General features: G+C 39.2%; 1 protein-coding gene across 5 annotated transcripts in view; it reads right to left on the minus strand.

Annotated features, from left to right (window-relative positions):
• SLC16A7 (solute carrier family 16 member 7) overlaps positions 1–17,868 on the minus strand; it is a 181,070-nt gene extending 163,202 nt beyond the window's left edge. Inside the window, exons 1-2 of one of the 5 annotated variants that reach the window (XM_047740749.1) lie at positions 17,631–17,867; positions 15,519–15,564 (exon numbers count right to left, since the gene is read on the minus strand). The gene's annotated coding sequence lies outside the window, so the exon portion shown is untranslated. Of the gene's footprint in view, positions 1–3,417; positions 3,649–15,518; positions 15,565–17,630 lie in introns of those variants that run through there. The other 4 variants (XM_047740751.1, XM_047740746.1, XM_047740747.1 and 1 more) reach the window with 4 other exon arrangements.
• Positions 17,869–23,325: the final 5,457 nt, after the last annotated feature.

The raw sequence follows: 23,325 nt of genomic DNA on the forward strand, positions 1-23,325 counted from the left end.
GAAAAGTGCAGGAATAGAAAAACCACAAAATTTTATCAGCATAAAATTCTACATAGAAAGTATAGCCAGTTTCCAAGTAAAACAATTTCTACTATCGAAGATGCCATTTCTTGCACCAAAAATTCAGTATAGATACGTGATTCCCACAAAATCAAGAAAAAAGTGAATTGTGGGAAGGAGGAAAGGGACGGTGGTACCAGTGATAAAAAGTAACAACTATTTCTCTTCAAAACTTCTTGACGTTAACATCTTCGTGTATGTTATGACCAGAACCACTATTAAGAAGGGAAAATCACACACCATAAGAGTGTGTGTTGAACAATGGAGACTGCTAATTGTCATGCATTCGGACCTTGGAAGGGAGCATTCTACTTTAAAAAGATTGGCTTTGCAAAATCTTAATTTTCATTACATTAAAGGATGTAGGAAGTATGGAAGGAAAAGTCCAATGTGTTGTTTTAGCAGACTGGCAAATATTAGTCAAAAGTAGGAAACTTGCTCTTATGCTTCTTGAATGCAGGTGATTTTTACTCATCTCTTAGCCCCATTATTTAGTACAACAATATTTTTAGGTTCATTGGTCTCAATCACATTAGAAAGAATGGTAAGATATTATATGCAAAGATAATTAGCAAAATATACTAAGTATCCATATTTTAAAATCCATAACCATATACCAATTTATGTAAGTTAGACATGTGGTTTAATAAATGTTCCAGGTGAGGTATAAAGAATAAAGCTTTAGGATGTAGTAAGAGTAATTTAGGGATGCTGAGTTGTGTGTTTAAGGAAATCTATAAAGTCTATTCAGCAGATAAGCATATAAGTGGCATTGATAATTAACCAATTCAGTGATATGGCTCCAAGCTTAATACTATACTATAGAAGAAAAGAAAATTTGGATTACAGATAACAAGGAATGGTTTCAATATTTTTCTTAGTAATCCTGCAATACACACCAGATGTGTTTGCCTCCAATGAGGCAAAACAAAACAAAAAACTACAGGACCACACAAAATTTGGACAGCCAACCCCCATAAAATAAATCTATATTTCAGTAACTAAAAGCTTTTATCAGCAAAGGAGTTCAAATTTTTAGAATGTCTCTACGTATGATGTGCTAATCCAGAGAAACAGGGAGAATGAGATGTCAGTAGAATAAATGCTTTTTCTAACAATTAAAAGCCCAAGATTTGGAAAGGCAGAGTGACTGGTTGAATAATAAACAAGATAACCACAGTATTCTCACATGGGAATTGTTCATTTAGTTCATGAATTAGATTTAAATTATTTTGAGAGTATTAGGACAGATCCCAGGTCTCAAAAACTAATTCCCCACCTTAATAATTCCACTTACCACTTTGCTTTTTATTGTTGTTTATCATATCAATATTAAAATTGTAGTAACCCATATGACCTTGATGTTTGTCATTTTCTTATGAAAACAGAGACAGTGGCTACCTGATTTGCTATGCTTTGCAAGACACCTAGGAATATGTCACATCTTTAAAACTGTGACAATAAAATCCAGAATTTACTCTTCAGGCACACACAGGGCTTTATAAATAATTCTTTCAAAATTCTATTTTGTCTTAAACACAAAGGTCTTGCCTCAAGGCAATGTTTCCTAAACGGCGTTCCATTAAATTACAATGATATGAAATTCTGTTCGAAATGGCATCTGTAATCAAGTAAAGTTTGGAAAATTTTGAACTTAAGGCATTGCCTGAATAGAGTATAGATTAGAGGCTAGTGCCTGTCCAAAGCCAAGTAGAATTTTATGAGTATACTAATAATGATGGGCGAGAAGGGTACATACATTTAATAAGAAACAATTTTGCCTTTATAAATTTTATGAAAGTGCACTAATTTAAGTAATACATTCACATGACTAAAGACTTGCAGAACAGAGCAACAATATGTGCAGATTAAATTTTGTGATTCCATACTTCATGGTGAAATGGGCCTAACAATAATACTTACAAAATAAAAGTGATTTCCTCTTCACACTACATATTGACACAAAATATTATGTGTTAGAAAAAATCCCGATTATTTATAAAGTTAGACAGCCACCTCTCCAAAGAATGTATTTGTGCCAAACCATATACCATATTAAACCCTATGATATCTCACTCATGGTAAGTAAATTCTCAGACAGAATATGACTTTTAACTGGGTAATGATGCTAGAAAATATACTATTAAGGGTGCCTGGGTGGCTCAGTGGGTTAAAGCCACTGCCTTCGGCTCAGGTCATGATCCCAGAGTCCTGGGATGGAGCCCCACATCAAGCTCTCTGCTCAGCAGGGAGCCTGCTTCCTCCTCTCTCTCTGCCCGCCTCTCTGCCCACTTGTGATCTCTGTCTGTCAAATTAATAAATAAAATCTTTAAAAAAAGAAAAAGAAAATATACTATTAAGTGTAATAGTAGAGATGAGTTTTAGTTGCCTTTTAAATAATGAATGTCAGGGGAATGGTATAAATAAATAACATGCATCTAAGCTCTCCTCATATAGTGGCCTTATTCTGGAAATGTTGAAATTCCTCTATATCCATAGATGACACCTTCTTTCTAGAATAAAAGTGACTCAGTTCCCCTTGTTCATTCTACTGAATGTTCTTTATTTTTTTACCCTTACAAATAGTTGAGACAACTGAATTAAGAAATACAACCAAGCAGAGTCTTAAGAAGACAATGGAGTTATTTTTACACAATAAAACCCTAATAAAGTAATGTAAAAATCAATTTAGAATGTTTCTTTTTTGTATTTGTGCAAAATAACTGACTCAGTATTTTTCTCATTAAAAATTAAAGCAGCCACCAAAATTTAAAATAAATTCAAGAAGAACTATGAGGGGCGCCTGGGTGGCTCAGTCATTAAGTGTCTGCCTTCAGCTCAGGTCATGATGCCAGGGTCCTGGGATCGAGCCCTACATCAGGCTCCCTGCTCAGCAGGGAGTCTGCTTCTCCCTCTCCTGCTCCCCCTACTTATGTTCCCTCTCTCGCTGTGTCTCTCCCCGTCAAATAAATGGGTAAAATCTTAAAACAAAAAAAAAAAAAAAAAAAAAGAGGGACGCCTGGGTGGCTCAGTTGGTTAAGCCGCTGCCTTCGGCTCAGGTCATGATCCCAGCATCCTGTGGGGAGCCTGTTTCTCCCTCTGCCTCTGCCTGCCACTCTGTCTGCCTGTGCTCACTCGTGCGCTCTCTCTCTCTCTCTCTGACAAATAAATAAATAAAATCTTAAAAAAAAAAAAAAAAAGAAAAGAAAAACCATGAGCTTCCTTATACAGATTTTAAACACAAATTTAATTTTTTTAGTTTTGTTCACACTAAATGATAAAATGCTTTGGTCAGAAGCAAAAGAGAGAATTCCCATAAAAATGATATTACTTAGGTACTTTCAGGATGCTTCCTACCTTCAGAGAAGACTTTAGGAAGCACCTCCAATTCTTCAGTTATAGGACAGGTGGGATGATACTACACAATAAAATCCCCACTCTTTGTACTTACACTTAAAGGTCACAAGCACAGGGTCGTAAAGAAAAAGCGAGTTTCTTTAGGCCTCATGCTGCTGCTTGTCCATTAGGCTTTTCTTTCTCAGTCTGGCTTTTGGCAACCGTTAGGTTCCCATGACTATTATTTGTAGTTTCCCCTTCCAGTAAAACTGAAGGGCATTTCAGGGAACAGTCCCTAGGTTCTGGCCAAAGTTAATGCCAAGATCCAACAGAGTCAAGTCATAGAGCAGAAGCAGGCCAGGGTCCAAGATGAGGCAACAGCAAACTCCAACAGGTTCATCTTTTTAGCTCTGGCACTTTAGGATTCACAGGATAAATCCCCATCTTATGAGCAAGGTAAAATCCAGAAAATGCAAGTGTGAGCTATGTAAGTGTCTTTATGCTTATATATTTATGCTGTTACTTTCAACAACAGGCCAAAGGCAGATTTCTGGGGCAATGGCAACTACGACACTCCAGGAGCAGAAGAGTCACCAAAGAGAAGAATGACTGGTAACTTTGCTGTATTATTACTGGAGCAATGGTGTGACTACACAGTGTGGTTGTTTCATAGAGACAGCAAACTCAGCATCTGAATGTTTGCCATTCTTGGCACACAATCGTCTCTCCATATACCTGTTTTCAACCCTATCAGGAAATTCCTCATATAAAAGATTATAAAGGGAAAAAAAAGGTAAAAGTCATCGTCAGGCAAAGGACATTTTTATTAGTGATCACTGGCATATTTAAAACAGAAATTAAACTGAAAACTGAGAAAATATGTTCTCATGTATGTTTCTATTTTCAGATTTCTAGGAATTGGAGACTTCCCAGGAATGTAGGAAGGAGATGGCTATACAGACAAAGAATATCTACTTTTTAAAGCAAAGTTTGATTCTCTAATGAAATAAAGAATCATAGCACTTTGATCATCATATACTATTCTAATGCCTTTTGGTAACATGGAGAGTACATCAAAACCTCTTCTTTTGAAATCATTAATAATTTGGTTACAAAAGATGGTCCTTTTTAAAAGCCAAAACAGTCCATCAGAAACTTTTCTTATCCCAACAGACTATGTCATATTTGTTTAATTCAGGATTAATAATTCTTAATAGGTCAACTTGAATCGACTTTTGTGGAAGAAGCCCTATGCATATACCGAAATACCAGATTAACTTCTTTTTGTTTGAATTACTGTCTTTAAACTCTTGGTTTTGGTAAACTACATATAAATACTATAGATCATCTAAAAATAGATGGTCTCTGCTCTTAATCTATCCATAAAAATGTTCAATTAACAATGGAACATTCCCTAGTTTACCCATCAACACTCTCCCATAAAAATACTATTCAGCAAGTATTAATAATCCATGATAATTTTCCCATACCTCTTTGATTGGATATCTTTTTGGAGTCAGGAAGGGATAGTATAATTACAATGCACAAATTATATTCTCTTGTCATCTCTAAAGAAGAGACCCACACTAAACAAGCATTAGACACAATAAAACTCTGATAAAAAAGACAGTGTTCAACTCAACTACCTCACATTTTGAAACATGTAGGACCTCAATCACGTATTTTGAAATTGTTTTACTACGAAAGAAACACATTTTTTTTTAAAGAGTTTATTTATTTGACAGAGAGAGAGATCACAAGTAGGCAGAGAGGCAGGCAGAGAGAGGAGGAAGCAGGCTCAGTGCTGAGCAGAGAGCCCGATGCGGGGCTCGATCCCAGGACCCCGAGATCATGACCCGAGCCGAAGGCAGAGGCTTAACCCACTGAGCCACCCAGGCGCCCCAAAGAAACACATTTTTAATCATTTACACTGGAATTCATTATAGCACCACCTTCTAGGTACTACAGTTGAATGTACTTAGCATTTGATGCTATGGCTAAGAGTTAAATTGCATATAGTGAAAGTCTCCCTAAATAAATCCCTTTGAAACGGGTTTCAGATGGACTCTTACGTTGAATTCAAATCATGATGAAGTTCCAGGACTTACATGGAAAATACATACAATTATTAAGACTTTGGTTTTTTAGTATATGTGCTGCTGAAGCGAGCACATCAATGTACCTATTTAATAAAACACAATCAAATACTCGGAAAAAAAAGTAAAACAATATTCAAATCCCAGTTATGTAGACATAGTCCTAATTTCATAGTGTTATCCACGTCTACCTCAATTCTTGGTGCTAACCTCAGTCACAACATACACAGATCACAGACTTGACATTTTTTTGGAGGAAGGGTATGTACTGTGATCTAAATGTTTATGGCCCCTCAGATTCAGATGTTGACATCATACTGTCCGGTGTGATGATATTAGCAGATGGGGCCTTTGCAGAGGGCTTAGGTCATGAGGGTGGAGCCCTCATAAATGGAATTTGCGCTCCTGTAAAGGAGACCCCAAAGAGCTCCTACATCCCTCCCACCATGTGAGGATACAACTAGACCTCTGCAACCTGGAGGAAGAAGGCCACAATGGTACCCTGATCTCATACTTGCAGTCTCCAGAACTGTGAGAAATAAATTTCTGTTGTTTATAAGCTACCTAGTCTGTGGTATTTGTTATAGCAGCCCGAACGTACTAAGACAATGTGGAAAAGAGGCAAAATAAAATTTTGTCAACATTGTACTTGTCCTTTTAATCCACCTTTGTTTTTTTGAGGAAGACTTCCATGTGTGATTTTGATATTTAAAAAAAATTTTTAATTAGCACAACCTAAAAGGACAGAATCCTAAATATTTCTCTTTTATCTTCCCTATATTTTCCTTTTCTAGAAAATGTGTGTTCAGGGAGGGAAGATTCTACTCTACCTGGGAAGACTACATGGACTAGGACAAACGATTTTGAAAACAGAGCTTTGTTACCTAACCCACCTGCTTCATTTCCATCCTGAATTAGTGAGAATGATGTCCACATTACAGGGCTATTGAGGCTGTCAGATAATGACTTCCAGGATTATGTGAGTTAATGCATATAAAGCCCCATGCCTTCTCTCTGGCACACAACCAGCACCAAGTATGCTATTTGCCTTCTCTGTCTTCTTTTCTAATTCCGAAATCTGAGTGAGTAAATCTTTTTGAAAATCCTTAAAGAATAACTTAAAAATTACACTTCTGGTGCTCGCTTCGGCAGCACATATACTAAAAAAAATTACACTTCTAAATTTAGATTTTATAGACCACAACTCAATATCTGAAAAGCTAGTAAAATATGAGGCCTGATCAAATGTGAAATAATTTAAACAGCTTATAGACTAAAAAAGTTGGATGGAACATTCACTCATATGAAAGTTATAGACCAAATTGTACATAATAATTTTTATCATAAACAGTGACATATCCCAATGAACAATAATTAAATTTCTAAGCATTTAAAATAAATTTTATTTTGGGGGCACCTGGGTGGCTCAGTCAGTTAAGCATCTACCTTTGGAACAGGTCATGAAGGGTTCTAAGATCTAGCCTCACATTGGGCATCACTCTCCCTACTCAGTGGGAAGTCTGTTTCTCCCTCTCCCTCCGCCACTGCCCTCCACATCCCCAGCTTGTTCTCTCTCTCTCTTGCTCACTCGTTCGCTTTCAAATAAATAAATAAAAATCTCTTAATAAAGGGGCGCCTGGGTGGCTCAGATGATTAAGCATCTGCCTTGGGCTCAGGTCATGACCCCAGGGTTGTGGGATCAAGCCCCACATTGGGCTCTCTGCTCATTGGGGAGCCTGCTTCTTCCTCTCCTGTTCCCACTGCTTGTGCTCCTGGTCTCTCTCTCTGTCAAATAAATAAATAAAATCATTTTAAAAATCTTTAAAAACCATTTAAAAATTAATTTAAAATGTACTTTATTTTTAATTGGTGATATGTCTACAGAAGTGTCTCTTCCCCCTTTTTACTGAACATTTGAAAACAAATTTTATTGAGATAAGAGTAACAAGTCTATGTTAATGATAAAAATAAAATAAAGTAACAATAAAAATTCGCATGTCTCCTCCATGAAGCAGCTTTTTTCTTAAATCCACAGCATTTATTACTTAGAAAATTAATGATAAAAAAGGAAACAGTTTTTAGTGAACTTCAGAACTGGTATCTGTGAATCCTGTAGCAGGCCTTTACTGTGTGTAATTAATGTTCTTTCCAAGGCACAAGTGGCCAGATTACTCTCCACAGAGATGTTAATGTGGCCCATGAGGGATGGATTTACATTTTCATATACTCCCAGCAGCTTCTTCTGATCACTCACCTTTTCCTATCTATTTATTATTTTGTCATATCCATTAGTGATATGCAAATATTTCTGGAGTATCTGCTGTTTTCTAAGCTCAGGGAGGGAAAAAAAAAAAAAGACACCTGGTATTAAGTTGCACTGATTCTTTGTTTTTCCTTTCAAAGAGGCCACTGCTTTACGAAAATGCACTGAAGCACTTTATTGCTACACTAAAGACACTGTAGAATAAGCAAGTGGGGCCTAGATAAATATTAGGAAGGAATACTACAGAAAAAGGAAGGAAAAAAAAAGAAGACATTATAATGAACCAAACATTAAGAAAGAAAAGAGAGAAAGAAACAAAAGAAACAGGATATAAAAAGTTCTGGGTCAATAAAACAGTATTTTCAATAAAAACTTGCGGATGCATTTGTAGTGAAAGCAGACTCAACTTTTACAAAAATATGACACAATGCTTCTAACAGAATTCAGTCACATAATAGAACAAAGTGGCTAATTCACTTTTTTTTTAATTTATTGAAGTCCATTCTTATCTATGTCCCAGCTCCAAAAATTTCCTTTTAAAAAAGTCAATTTCTTGATGATAATGAATAATGGTGATCTATTTACTAGTATCACAGTTTTAAGCCAAGTATCTGTTCTATCTGATCCTCAGTATTCTCTTTTGTAGAATGGGAACATCATCATCTACCTCACTGGGCTACTGTAAGTTTTTAATGAGATAAGTACAAAATGCTCTTGACACAGTGCTGGCGCTTAGTTGTGTTTTCAATATCTAGTATTTTTTTTTTTTTACTATAACTAGTGACTAGTAAAAATAATTAACACATGTCTAGCATGCATGTGCTTTTTGAAGATTGAGATAAGTTTTGAGAAAAAAATTCTCTGTCTTCTACAGGAAATAATCAATTTTATCAGGTGAGTAATACTCTGGATCAGGGATTTTCCACATAGACTATGCTTTAGTATCACAAATATCTGAGTAAAACAAAATCTTATCTTTAAATAATTCACCAGTTGGGGGCACTTGTGTGACTCAGTCAGTTAAGCACTAAACTCCTGGTTTCAGATCAGGTCATGATCTAGGAGTCCTAGGACAGAGCCTTGCATTGGGCTCCCTGCTCAGTGAGGATCTGCTTGTCCTCTCTCTCCTCTCTCTCTCGCCCTCTGTTCCCTTCCTCTCTACTCCTTTCCCTCTGCTTCTCCCCCACTCTGCCTTGGTTTCTCAAATAAATGGATAATCTAAATAAATAAATAAATAAATAAATAAATAAATAAATAAATATCCACCAATTGGTTCAAATGTCTCATCAAGTTTAAGAATCATTGTTCTAGGGGCACCTGGGTAGCTGAGTGGGTTAAGCCTCTGCCTTGGGCTCAGGTCATGATCTCAGGGTCCTAGGATCAAGCCCCACGTTAGGCTCTCTACTTAGCAGGGAGCCTGCTTCCCCCAATCTCTCTGCCTGCCTCTGCCTACTTGTGATCTCTCCGTCAAATAAATAAATAAAATATTTTAAAAAAAGAATCATTGTTCTAGATGAATACTTACAAAATGTATACTCACAAATGATTATATTATATGAATTATATACATTTTTTAAAATTTTTTATTTATCCATGTGTTTGCTTTTGCTTTTGAGTTTTGTGGTTAAACTGACCATCTCCTCATTTCACTTAACAACTATCTCCTCGGGGTGCCTGGGTGGCTCAGTGGGTTAAAGCTTCTGCCTTCGGTTCAGATCATGATCTCAGGGTCCTGGGATTGAGACCCACATCAGGTTCGGCAGGGAGCCTGCTTCCCCACCCCCTCTCTCTCTCTGACTGCCTCTCTGCCTACTTGTGATCTTTGTCTGTCAAATAAATAAATAAAATCTTAAAAAAAGACTATCTTCTCAGCTCTAAAACGTTTCTGCCTCTTTCATTAAAGTCTTTTTTGATTCTTCCATCACATAGTGAAGTCTCCTGCTTTTAAAATCCTAGAGCAGAGGGGCGCCTGGGTGGCTCAGTGGGTTAAGCTGCTGCCTTCGGCTCAGGTCATGATCCCAGGTCCTGGGTTCAAGCCCCACATCGGGCTTTCTGCTCAGCAGGAAGCCTGCTTCCTCCTCTCTCTCTGCCTGCCTCTCTGCCTACTTGTGATTTCTCTCTGTCAAATAAATGAATAAAATCTTTAAAAAAAAAAAAAATAAAAAAATAAAAAAAAAAATAAAATCCTAGAGCAGAGATCAACAAATATATTTTCCTTAAAGTGCTAAATATTAAATATTTTAGGTTTGATAGGTGAAGTTAAAACTACTCAACTCTATCCAGCAGCAGGAAATTAACTGGCCACCGAGAATGTTAAAACAAATAGGCGTAGCTGTATTCCAGGAAAACTTGATTTACAAAAACAGGCAGCAGGCTAGATCCAGACCAAGAGCTATAGTTTGTCAACCTCTGTTGCAGACTATCACTGCTCTCTTCCGTTTATTTTGACAATTCTACTCTGGACTGTACCCATAACTGGTACACACATTGAGAATGTCTCTGAAATTACAGTCTCCTCAGGGTGTCAGGAAGGATATCTTACGCATATTTTCAGCTCTCTATGTAGAGTACTTCATATAGCAATGCTAATTATTTACTGATTTGAAATGATTTAAGATACGGAAGCAAGATTTAGTTGCCATTAACATCTTACCTGCATTCAAACATCTACTGAGACAGTGACTCTTGGGGTTCCCTAGTGGGCACTCTTATCTTGCTAAGTCCTTAGTTTATCTATAAATAAATACAATCTATCTCACATTGGTAATAATGAGAATTAGAAATACTATATATAAAAAATCAGACACACAGAAGGCACTTAAATTGTATTATTAAACAAAAAACAGAGAAATGAAACGAGATGGGATCAGGAGGGAGACAAACCATAAGAGACTCTTAATGTCACAAAACAAACTGAGGGGGGGCGGGGAATAGGTAGAGGGTTGTGGGGTTATGGACATTGGGGAGGGTATGTGCTATGGTGAGTGCTGTGAAGTGTGTAAACCTGGCAATTCACAGACCTGTACCCCTGGGGCTACTAATACATTATATGTTTTTTAAAAATAAAAAATATTATTAAAAAACAAACAAACAAACAGAGAACAGCTCTGAAAATTCCTGAGTGGACAAAACCAGTTTAGTCACACAAACAAAGCTTAATTTATTTAGCAAGACTAAATAAATTCTTGCTTATGCCTCTGAAAATCATAAGCACTACTTAAGCTGGCTCCTAAGGTTGATTTGAGGTAACCACTCACCAATTTCTTATCTAGACTTTTCTAAACCTGAATGCCTCCAAAAACACAGTGGCCCTAACCAGGTTACAAAAACAACAGGTAAAAAGGTTGAATATGCTAAGTTGATAGAAAAAATATGATACATGTAAACTGTCACCAAATATGTACAGGCTATCAATAAAAATGAGAAGGGATTTATTTTGTGTGCCCTCTGAAAGCTGAGTAAGGACTCTAGGTAGAAGCAAGAACTTTGTCACAATTGGAAATGCCTTAAAAAGAACAGACTGCCTCAGTGTATATACTTAATAAATGATGGTTTATTAAAGATGCTAAAGAAACAGTACATAAGAATGGAAAGAAGCAGGAAGAAAGAGTTCCTCTAAATTCCTTACAATCCTGTAATCCACCAAAGTGTTAAAAGATATGTTAATACGGATAATTATACCTGGCCTCCAGAAATTTGTATTACAAAGAGAAACTAAAGACTTATACAAATGCAACTATAATAAAATGTTTAAAACAAATAAGACTGATTACAAATGCAACATTACTAAAATTTTTTAAAAGTTTCTTCTACTTATCTAGAGCCTACAAAGGAAATTTGAACATAGTATTTAAGCTCAGTTATGAAGGTGAGGTTAAAGCTAGAAATGGAAAAGCAGGAAGTCAGAGCATTTTAAGATGAAAGGACAACATGGCCAAAGGTATGGTGGCAGGAAATAGAATGCAGATGAATGAGACAGAGGGGCCAGTTCAGTTGGACTCAAGTATGATGATGGTGGGAGATGAGCCTGGAAAATTTTTTTGGAATTACAGGGACTGAAATGCTAGCCCTTAGACCCAGGAATAGGAGTCACCAAAGTGGCAGGAACATATCAGAGATGGAGGTGTACTTCAATAAGACTATCTGATGGCAAATACAGAATTAAGTGGTAGAGTGAGAGGCTAGAGGTGAGAAGAGCCGTTAAGAGACTGACATGGTTATAGGTAGTATGTCAAAAGTGCCCAAACTCTGTGTCAGGCAACATCAGAAAAGAACAAAGTACAAAAGAAGTATTTTGGTTGTACAATAGTCAGATCTCAGCAACTGACTTGGAGATGCAAGACCGGGAGGAGGGAGGTCTCAAATCTTCTAGACTAGAATGCTAATACCAATAACAGCAATAAGAGCAAAGCAAAGAGGGAAGACAGAGAGTACAGAGGACACTGTTCAAGGTGTCAGCAGCACAGGGAAGAGGAGCTGTCCAGCAGGCACTTGGAAAGGTCCGCCTGAAGCTTATGTGAAGGCCAAGGCTGAAGATAATGACGTGGGAGTTATTCCTACGGAGGAGAAAGCAGAGGTCACAAGAGGATGAGCTCTGCCAATCAACAGAACATACACAAAAGAAAAACTGAGCAGGAGTTGAAAGAAGGAAAGAAGGAGCTGCAAATAAGTAGTCAGAGAAGTAAGAGGGAAAGAAGGAGTACCTGGAAGCCAAAAGCTTAGGAAGCAACAGGTGCCAATATTTCCAAAGGCTGATGACAGGTTAAAATAAATGCAAGTTTGGAACTTAGGATAACATGATTATTACATGATTATACTTAATACATCTTACAAGAAAGAATTTATTCCCTCAAATCAAGGTATTTTCACAGGAGATTATCTTTTGAAGAAAAAACAGAAGACACCTGGAGCTACTCTGATCTCAAGGATAATTTCCTTAAACATTCTCAATTTGATCCTATTGGCTAATAATTTTCAACCACATCTAGTACCATTCTTCCAGGAGGTATATTTAAACATCAGGGGAATTTTTGGTAGTTACCATGATGGAGGGGAAGCTATCATCATATGGAGGACAGGGGTCAAAGGTACTTAATGTCCTGCAATGAAAGAGACATTCCCACATCAAGAAGAGGTGTCCTGCCAAAACGCCAACAGTAGCAGCTGTTAGGAAACACTGTCACGTGATGCTGTTTATCACTGAACACACCTTTGGCATACTTGAGAAGAACTGATAGAACTCTGGATTCTTACATTTTGGAGAATCAGATTTAAAATAAGGCAAATATCATTAATGCAGTTCATCCCTTAGAAACTGTTGAAGTAAATCCATGCCTTTTATTTTTGCTTTGTATTCATAGCTAATCTAATTCCAAAAGAAACTGTATTCAAGTAAATAACTTAGCAGGGCACCTTCTTCTTACAAATTATAATTCATCTGCGTATTAACTCTAATCAGAATCTGTTTAGAGGTATAGACTTCTAATAAGAACACATTTATTGTGTTATTAGGTGAGGAAACAGCCAAAGTTTGACATAAAAAACTTTCTAAATATACCAACGTTTTATGCAGATCTTTATTTTTCTAAACAAATATTTTTCTTGTGTTCACCACATGTACTAAATATTTTTAATTGAAAAATTGCTGCTTTAATGCCAAATACTACCAAAAATTAATTACCAGTTTAGATAATTGAACCACATATGTCAATTTTTGCAGGGCTATCTAATTGCATAAAACCTTTAACAAAAGTATCTTTATACCAGCACTGCATAGCTGTCACTCAAATTCCCTGTAAGATTTTCATGAACTCATTTGGGATTTAAATGAATATTAATGAAAACATTCACAGGAGGTTTTTGTAGCAGGACAGGAAAGTGTTTTCAAAAATATTGGCATTACTTGTTAACACTGATATTTATGAATATGTTGAAAATGTCTCTGGTGTACCCAAGCACCAATTAGTCCAGTGTTAACTGGACTAGTTTTATTATAGTCAAGTTCAGTTTGTTTAACTTGCGGTTAATTTTTTCCCAGTGCTCGATTATTACTGTTTATACATAAATGCGCATACCCCCTTCTTGTTTACTAACCGATCATGTATATGGGATAAATGTGGCTTTTTTTTTTTCCCTCTAGACAATGGTCCATATTAGGCTACTCTCTCACATTATGATTGTAAACTACTGATCTCCCAGATTGGCAGACCAGGCACCTCAGTTCACCATTTGAGGGGCCAACTGAGAAAACGAAGTTTTCTCTTTAAAAAAATCTTTTAAGCTCTGTTTCTCGCTAAGACTTGGTGTACAGTTGTTTCTCAATACATTTCCTAATCACTTTGATCCAGTTTTGAGAAAGGCTGTGACACACCGGAATGACCTCTTAGACAATGAGAGTCCATGTAACAGTTCATGAGGCAATCCAACACTGTTAGGCCATCTAATGGGAAACGTGGCATTTATAAGAGTTCCTAAATATCTGTCAAGAATAAGGCAGTGATCTTTACAACAACCTAACAGTCTCAAGGCCACATAATTAATATGTACACTAGCTGCCATTATACATGTGCTTGGCACAGTGCTAAGAATTTCACAGGTATTATCTCATTTGACCTTTACTCCCATTATATGAAATTGAATATTATCCTCTTTTTGTACATGAAGAAATGAAGAAACAGTTTTTGAGAAGTTTTTGCACATGAAGAAACCAAGATTTTGAGAGGTTTGGCAATCTGTCCTAGCTGGTAAAAGGCAGAGCCAGGATAAAAACCCAGAGAAACCAGACTACAGAGGCCCTGCTTTTACCCTCTTCCCTCCTTTGCCCGAGACCCGGGCCTTTAGCTGTGGAATCTGAGCAAGTTAACTCTTGGTGCCTAAATTCCTCTACTACAAATGTAGATATTGATAGACTCACAGATAGTAGTAGCATAGTGCCTAGAACTTGGTAAACATTACAGAGATGTTGCTACAGTCCTATACTCTTGGGCTTCTCAAAGTAGGTGGATTGTAGTCCGCCCCAAGTGTAGAATAAATTGCAGCTCAGTCTCTTCTTCCAAAAAAAATGGAACTCGATCATGGGCAGAGATAATTTCCAGGGAAAGAGTGTCCTTCCCTCATAGCAAGAAGAAAAGTCTCCATTTCCTGCCTATACACAGTCACTCAATAGGCAAAAGAATGGGGCTGGATACACCAGTTTCTGAGGTGAGGTGCCTTTCTCAAATTGCCTTTTATCAGTTCTTAAAAACATTTCTTACAACTGCTAAATCCCTTTCAAGTTATTTAGGATATATGTCTCTTACATTGAGAAGGAAATTGATTGAAAGCTAACAGGATATTGTGATGAGCACCAGGTGTCAGAAGTATCAAATCACTATGTTGTACACCTGAAACTAATATTATTACGCTGTATGTTAACTAACTGGAATTTAAATGAAAACTTAAATTAAAAAATAAATAAATAAAACTTATATCTAACAACAACAACAAAGCACTAATAGTATAGGAGGAAGATTAACCTGGATAACCAGATGTGAATTTTTTTGAGAACAGAATTCCACCCCCCATCCATCTTGGTAACCATAGTGCAGTGTCTGGAATGATTCCAGAGGTTCAAAAATAGCTAGTCTATGTTTTAGGTGTTTTCCATAAACGTTATTCCTCATGATAGCACCTCAGGGTAGATACTACCAACCACATTTTAGAGATAAGAAAAACTGAGGAAATTGTTAAATAATTGCTCAACCTTACGAAAGTACAAAACTGACCTTGAAATCTAACTCTGAAGTTAATTACCTTTTTCCATGTGAATATCTTAAAAGAAAAAAAAGTTTACTGAGTATAAATATGGAAATAAAAGTAAATGCAGGAGACCTCCTTTTATTTCAGATTCATGATCCAGGAATATGACTCTGGATGAGGGTTATTTCTATAGGTCACTCTGCCCTTCTTCCCTTCAGGAGGGCTCAAGGCTGAAAATATAAGCTATGTATTATAAAAGAGTAAATGCATACCCAGAAATAAACTGAGCATTTATAGGAGGATTCAAGAACTTGGACATTGGGAAATGGTATTAAAATTTCACATCACTTACCATTATTAAAACACTCCCTGGGGGGAAAAAGCAGTATGTAATTGCAAACTGCTGATGTGAGTTTTGAAAAAAAAAAAAAAAAACAGTTTCTGACTTCATGAGTTGTTACACAACACACTGAGTTGCTTAAGGTAATAATCTTTCCCTTTCACTGAATCATTCAGTTGCCCATTCACTTAGATTGCTTTAAATGTAATGTGTTCAGAAGCAGAAAGTGGAGTTAAGATTGCTTCACCAGGGCTAAATAAGGGTCACCTTGTTCAACCCTCATCTACTCTCTGCAGCCACCACCCAGCTTTGATATTCAGCCACACTTCCCTGAAATGCACACTTAGTACTTGTGGTTCCAAGGACGACAGCACATTCAAGTCAATGCGTCTTTTGAAAGTTTGCAGCCCTCCTGAGCTCTCAACTTGTGCTCAGCCATAAGCACGCAGTGCCAGGAAAGGGCATCTAGCGCCCACTGTTTCCTCCTGACCAGTCTTTTCCCCAACGCCCTCGTGATGCCTCACTATTTTAATTCTCCACTGTGTCTCTTTTGGACCAGGAAAGGGAGGAGGACATGAAATATTAGCTTTCCTACAAACACCAGCCAGCTCTCAGTCAACCCAACCCACTGAGTACTTCTCCAGGAAGAGATGGTAGTCACTTAAGAGAAACTGCTCGTTTCGTGTGTGTGTGTGTGTGTGTGTGTGTGTGTGTGTGTGTGTGTAATGGTAGTCACTTGAAGAGAAACCGCTCGTTGTGTGTGTGTGTGTGTGTGTGTGTGCTAATATCCCTGGAGTAAACCACAAAATCCCCTCGCCAGACCTACCAGGAAAGTGGCCTTGGTCATGACCACCCTCACCAAGGCAGTCTGCAATCCCTTAAGCGGAAGTAAGGGAGAAAAGGGGCTGCAAAGGGCAGTACCTGGGGAGCAGCCGCTGAGGGCAGGCGGTTCACACGTGAGCCGCGTCTCTAGCCTCCAGCAATACCTGCCCAGGCCTGGCGCCCCCAGCGTGGCGCAGCGGCCCAGGAAACCCGCGTGATACTGGGAGACGCAGGCCCTCCTCGACCCCGGACCAATCACGCTCCCTTCTGCCCGAGCGCAGGCCTCTCCCCGACGCATCTTTCCATCCGCCTCCGCCCCACTATACAACCTGGGGACCAAAAAATTAGGAAGACACCTCCTCCCCGTTGGTCCCCTCCTCTCAGCCCCTCCAAGGCCCGATCGTGGGTTGCAAGAAAAGACCCTCCCTTCACACACTTCCCCCACCACTCGTCCGCAATTGCTCAGCAACCAGACCACCCCGGGCTGTTCGCGGGACTGAGACGGGATGCCGGCGACAGGCGCGCTGGCGAAACGCCTGTTGGGGACCAGCCCTGGGAGACTCGTGGGCCAAGGAGAGGGGGAGCAGTGCGTGGGCAGTCTGCGCAAGAGCCCAGAGGGTACGCACTTCCTAGCCAAAAGCACGCGGGCGCTTCCAGCCCAGGACCCCTCGGGCCCACCTCCCCGACGCGCGCGCACCGGGGCGCGCGCCCGAGCCCGCGCAGGCTGCGGCCCCCCTCAGCTCCCGCGCAGCTGTCCGTGCGTCTCATTGACGCGAGCTCTCCTCCCGCCGCGGCTCAGGGGGTTTTTGTCTATATAAGGGCTCCCTGGCCCGCTCTGCGTCGGCGCGTTTGTCGCCGACTATCCATTATTTTTACACACGCGTGCGGCTCCGCCGGCAGCTGGTTTGGCAGGGGCACGCTCGCCTTCCTCTCGCCGGCGCCGCCGCCTGCCCCCTCCCTCCCGGGGTGTACTTACTTCACCCGATGTCTGGCACGGGGTGGGCGCTGCAGCAGTCCGTTCCGCCCCCGCCGCCGCAGCCGGTTCGCTTCGCTGTCCCCGAGTGAATGGAATTATTTATTTATTTATGTCCCTAGACTTGTCCTCGCCCGCCGCAGCCGGCGGAGGAGGGGTGGAGGGTGGAGGGGAGGCGCGGCGGCTGAGCGCCCTAGTTGGTGCCCGGGAGCGCGCGCCGCTGGGTGGCGGGAGTGGAGGAGGAGGGCGGGGGCGAGCGCTCTGGGCTGTCCGCTAGCGGGCCGGCCGCGGGTGGGGGCGAACCCCGCCCTGTGACTCAGGGCCGACTGAGCATGCTCCCAGCGATTGTCACCGCTGTAGACACTCTCTGGGGCTCTCGGCCCTTCACTTCAGAGTTTAGTTTGGGCCAAGAAAGAAAATCAAGAGTCGGATAGCAAGACCTTTTGTTCCGGATCGGTCGTGACACGTTTTACTGAAGTACGTTGGCGGCGAGCCTAGAGGCCAGGTGTGCAGTAGCTCTACTTCGGTACCCTCGGGAAGTTGTGCAATCTCTATGAGAGGGCAAGTGTGCACGGGTGAGGAGCCTGCACAGTGCAGGGAGATTTGAAGATTCTCATTGTGAGTGTGGCAGGAAAGTGTTGGGCCGTTTTTCAATTAAGGTCTTTTTTTGAAGCAAAGTGAGGAATGGCAGGGATGGAGATTAGGCTCACCAACCAGAGCACGGGAAAGATAAAATTTACACCGTGGAACAAGGAGTACAGAAAATAGTACAAAAAAGAGCTTGATATTAGAGTAAATAAAATTAAAAATTTTGTCTAAAAAAAAGAGCTTGAAAGCAGGAAAGAAATGAAGTAAAGTCACTGTAAATAATTTCTCCCATTTTTAGTTTCTCAGATTATTTAATTCTTCAAAGTAGGATTTAATATTTGTCAATGAATAGTGCTGGGGATAATGGTAATTCCACAACCATTAGTTTGGTTTGTTCTACCTTTATTTATTTTATTTTTTTCTTCACTGTTTAGAACATGTGTTTTGGGGAAGCTAGAAAGAGGAAGGGCTGGAAGTGAACATTTAGTAACACCAAAGATTGGTTTCCTTAAATGTCTTCAGAGTTGAACTGCTTCTTAGAAGAAAAGGAACAGAACAAGAAATGTGGGGTTGAATTTGAGAATTGGGATTGTCGTTTTTCTGTCAGTTTAACAGAACTTCACCTCCAATACACATACCTCTCTGCTCCTGAAAATGGGGAAAAGATACAAAGTTATTGTAAGGACCTATTTTATATTTTTATTTTAGCCAGAGGTGTCCATTGATGTTAGAAAATAACTTTGTTGTTTAACCCTTAAACTGTCCCTGCTCCTCTTCCCCCAGGCGCTTCAAAACAAGTCCCAGAAACCAGCTCCAGGTGTGGAGGCCAAGAAAAACAAGGCTGTACCCACCTCGGGTCTGGCCCTGACAGAAGTACAGCCACCTTGGCAAAGCAAAAGCCGGCACCTTGCACTGTAAGAGTGGGTTAGCATAAGAATGGCCATCCTGAAGGCCCGGAAGCCATTTTACTGAGTGTCCCTAACAGGCCGACACTGCGTATACCACCAGGGCGGTTAGGTGAAGGCGCCACAGGGACCAAATGTTGGAGAAAAACAAATAGTTAACTTGCAGAGATCACAATCCTGCTAGACCGGAGTCTCCCTTGGTTTGCAAATGTCCTGGTGATTTACAACAAAAAGGCCATCTTTTCAATGGTTAAGTACCTCGAGGCCAAAGGTCGCCCTCCCCACCATAAAACTGTAGGAGGCTGAGGCAGAAGGAAATGTAATTAAGGTGAAAATTCTTCTAAACTCACTTAACCGCCAGGGTGACACTGAGGTAGCAAAAAGTTAAACTGTCAAAGTGGGGCGCAAGAGATGTATAGCTATGAAAAAGTGCCTTGAAAATGCTATATAAACCCTTGGCTTTGAGTGCTCGGGGTCCTTGTTGAAACCCGCTGCGCTGGGCGGATACTTGGACCCCAGCTAGCTGGAAATAAACCTCACTGTGTGACTTGCATTATCGAGAGTGTTCTCTGTCTAATTGAGGGGTCTTCAACTCCGTACCCTAACAGTTATGTCAATCTTAGATATTAATATAACTTCCTGGAAGCTTTTCTTATTTATTCTAGAACTGAAATCATTTATAAGAAGTCAAGATAACTTAGTTGAAATAACTGAAGCTTTGAAGCTGCAGGGACAGGAATCAAAATAGTAATAACAGTAACAGTAATAATAATAATAATTGCTTATTTATAAGTGTTCATCACCGTCAGGAACTGTCCTAAGCACTTTAATGGGTTATTTCAATTAATAAAATACTATGATTTTTCACATTTTACAAATTTGGAAATAGACAAGCATAGGGGGAGGAAAACTTTTTCCCTTCTTCCCTTCTATGTTCTTTGATTGGTCTAGTAAGTAAATTGACATAAGACAGATTAACAGGAGAAACACAAATTCTTATGTCAGAGTCCATAAAAATATGAGACTCAAAGAAGTGACCAAAGCAGACGAGGTTGGTTTCTACCTCCTTGTAGGCCCTGAATTCTCTATCTCCAGTGATAGGGATGTCTCTCTACCTCCCGGTACTGAGAGGGTAACTTAACATGGGAGATTTACTTCCTGTTTTCACAGGGACAAAAGGTGGTCAGAGTGTCCTTCTTGTACTGGCTGTTTCCCAAGTAACTTTAATTCAAAATAATCAATATGCCAAAGTGGCATATTTGGGGATAGCATTTTCTGCCCCCCCTCCTTCACAAGTTAAAGTCGTTTAGCTAAATTCACATTGTCCTGCTTCTGCCACAGCCAGTTTGTAGGCTTGTACAAAACTTGAATCTTAGGGGCGCCTGGGTGGCTCAGTGGGTTAAAGCCTCTGCCTTCGGCTTGGGTTATGGTCCCAGGGTCCTGGGATCAAGCCCCGCATAGGGCTTTCTGCTCGGCGGGGAGCCTGCTTTCTCCTCTCTCTCTGCCTGCCTCCTCCTCTCTCTCTGCCTGCCTCTCTGCCTACTTGTGATCTCTATCTGTCAAATAAATAAATAAAATCTTTAAAAAAAAAAAAACTTGAATCTTAGTTTCTACAGCTACCAAGTAGAAATAATATCAACTTGTTATTTCTGTCATAAGATTTCGGTGAAAGGATATATGTATAGTAAATGGTAGATAATACAAGTGAATAAATGTTGCCTATTAGTAATTTCAAGAAGTTTGGAAGACCGTTTTACAGAGGAAGGATGTTGGAAATGAAGGAACTAAAGCAAAAAATTCCAGAAAGAACTATTGTGAAGTGACATTTATATAAAATATCATAGGCATCTGATAGTGATAACATGTCTAGCAGTGACTATAAACATTTCATTTTCCTCACAAAAAATAATGTTCAATTTTGAAAAAAAACAACACCAAGACATACATCTCTAGGTCATGTTCTTCAGTGTTTCCTATTGCCATTTTTCCTGCTCGTTCATCACTCATTTCCTTTCAAAGATGAGAAAGAAGAAAGACCATATATTTTCTGAATTTTGACCCCATTCTACATTTTCCTTCTTTTTGACTTTTTTTCTTCTTTTCTGTTTTTGTTTGTTTTTTATTTTTACAGCCCCACATTCTTGGTTTATCTAATTCATTGTCAAATTTCTTTTTTTTATTATTTTTTTTTTAAGGTTTTATTTATTTATTTATTTGACAGACAGAGATCACAAGCAGGCAGAGAGCAGGCGTAGAGGGAGAGAGGAAGAATCAGGCTCGCCGCTGAGCAGAAAGCCCTATGCGGGGCTCGATCCCAGGACCCTGAGATCATGACCTGAGCTGAAGGCAGAGGCTTCAAACCACTGAGCCACCCAGGCGCCCCTCATTGTCAAATTTCTAAACATCACCGCCCATAGCATGAATCATAACTGTATCAAGTTTTGTTTTGTTTTAATTATTGTTTTCCCAACAATTAAAACTCTGGATCTAATTTACCTACTGCCCCAGTGTTAGTATTTGGGGATTCATCTTTAAGTTGCCTTATTGCTATGGTTAGGCATGCTATGTAAATATTTGTTTTGATTAGAAAGGAATCTGAAAGGGAATTAGGTGGGAACAAATCTAGTCAGTTTTTCCTATGACATGGTGTTAATATTACTCAGAAGTTGAGAAAAGAATACAATTAAGGGAAAGGACAAACTGTATGATCCGAACCTAAATGTTTTTGGTAAAATGTTTTGCCTGGATTTCTATTCATAAGGTGAAATAACAGTGGAAGAAACAAAGAATAACAATATATTCAATATCCCAGCAACCCCTTTTCCACAAATAAGTATACTGGTAAATGCATTAATCGCATATAAACTAATAAAGCTCAAATGTCTTGTACTGTCTACCCACAGCCCTACCCTCAGCTATGAGGTTCTGTACCCTCATCTATGAACTGTCAGGTTCTTCACTCAATCATGCCATATCTTCTCACATTTGCTGACTTTTTGCGTTCCTCATTTTCTCTTTTCCGTGTCAAACTTGTCTGAGCCTTGTTTTTTCTTCAGGTCCAGTAAATGTGTCATCACCTCTCTAGCATTTCAAGGATTCCTTCAATAAGAATTAATTCCATCTTCCTCTGTGTTCTTTTTCATAGAACATGGTGTATGCCTCTATTTGGGGCACCCCTTTCTGCTTTACATTATGGCTATATCATAATTTTCTTTCTGTCTCCCCAAACTATTAGGTTGTTGGAGGACAGAGATGACATTTACACATCTCTGTAGTCTTCCAGTATCTGGCACAAATTCTTGCAGATAGAAGGTAATCAATGTTTGCCAGTTGGAGGAAAGAAATGATAGTGTGACTTGAAGGAACAGATATCTGGTAGAGGTTGTTGGTGCTCACAATTTCCATGATCTGCATTTCCCAGCTTCTCTTACAGTTATATTGGAGCCAAGGGACTAGTTCTAACTAGTAGAGTATGAATGAAAATAACATATATCATTTCTAGGCAAAAGGAGTTAAGAGACAGTATGCTTCCTTCATTTTTGCTTTTCTCAGTCTCATGTTTTAGATAGAATAGCTATAAAACAGAGTCATTAAAAGATAAAGAAGGACTGCTTGGTTTACACAAGACTGTGTGTGAACAAGAAACCATTACTGTGTTAAGTCACTGATATTTGGGGCATTATTTGTTATGAGAACATGGCTTAGCTTATTCTGACCAATATACGGTGTTGCCTAAGAAGACTATAAATCATAATGGAATAAAGACCCAATGAAACATTGAGCTTAAGAGAAAGCTTTAATGTGTTCTTTTTTTTTTTTTTTTTTAATGTTCTTAAGTCAAGGCTAAAAAATAGATATTTCACAACTCAAAATAGATATTTAATAGTTTTTTCATAGCAAGGCGTGTGTGTGTGTGTGTGTGTGTGTGTGTGTGTGTGTGTGTGTAAACTATACACCATAGATTGGTTTTAACTAAGAGCAAAAGGCCAAATGTCCAAATATTTCCCCTTAGCCTGGATGAAAAGAAATGTACCTGCCATCCAGTGGCAGCATACAATGACAGATTGTAGTGGGCTAGCAGCCGTCAATATGATGGCTCTGACCTGGTTTCATAGAATGTATAAAATATGAAAGACCTGTGTCCATTGCTTGTACATTTATATCTTGAGTACATCCACATAGTCTACTCTGGAAATATCTTCTAA

This window comes from Lutra lutra, chromosome 8 (genome assembly GCF_902655055.1).
Source record: "Lutra lutra chromosome 8, mLutLut1.2, whole genome shotgun sequence".
Taxonomy (NCBI): domain Eukaryota; kingdom Metazoa; phylum Chordata; class Mammalia; order Carnivora; family Mustelidae; genus Lutra; species Lutra lutra.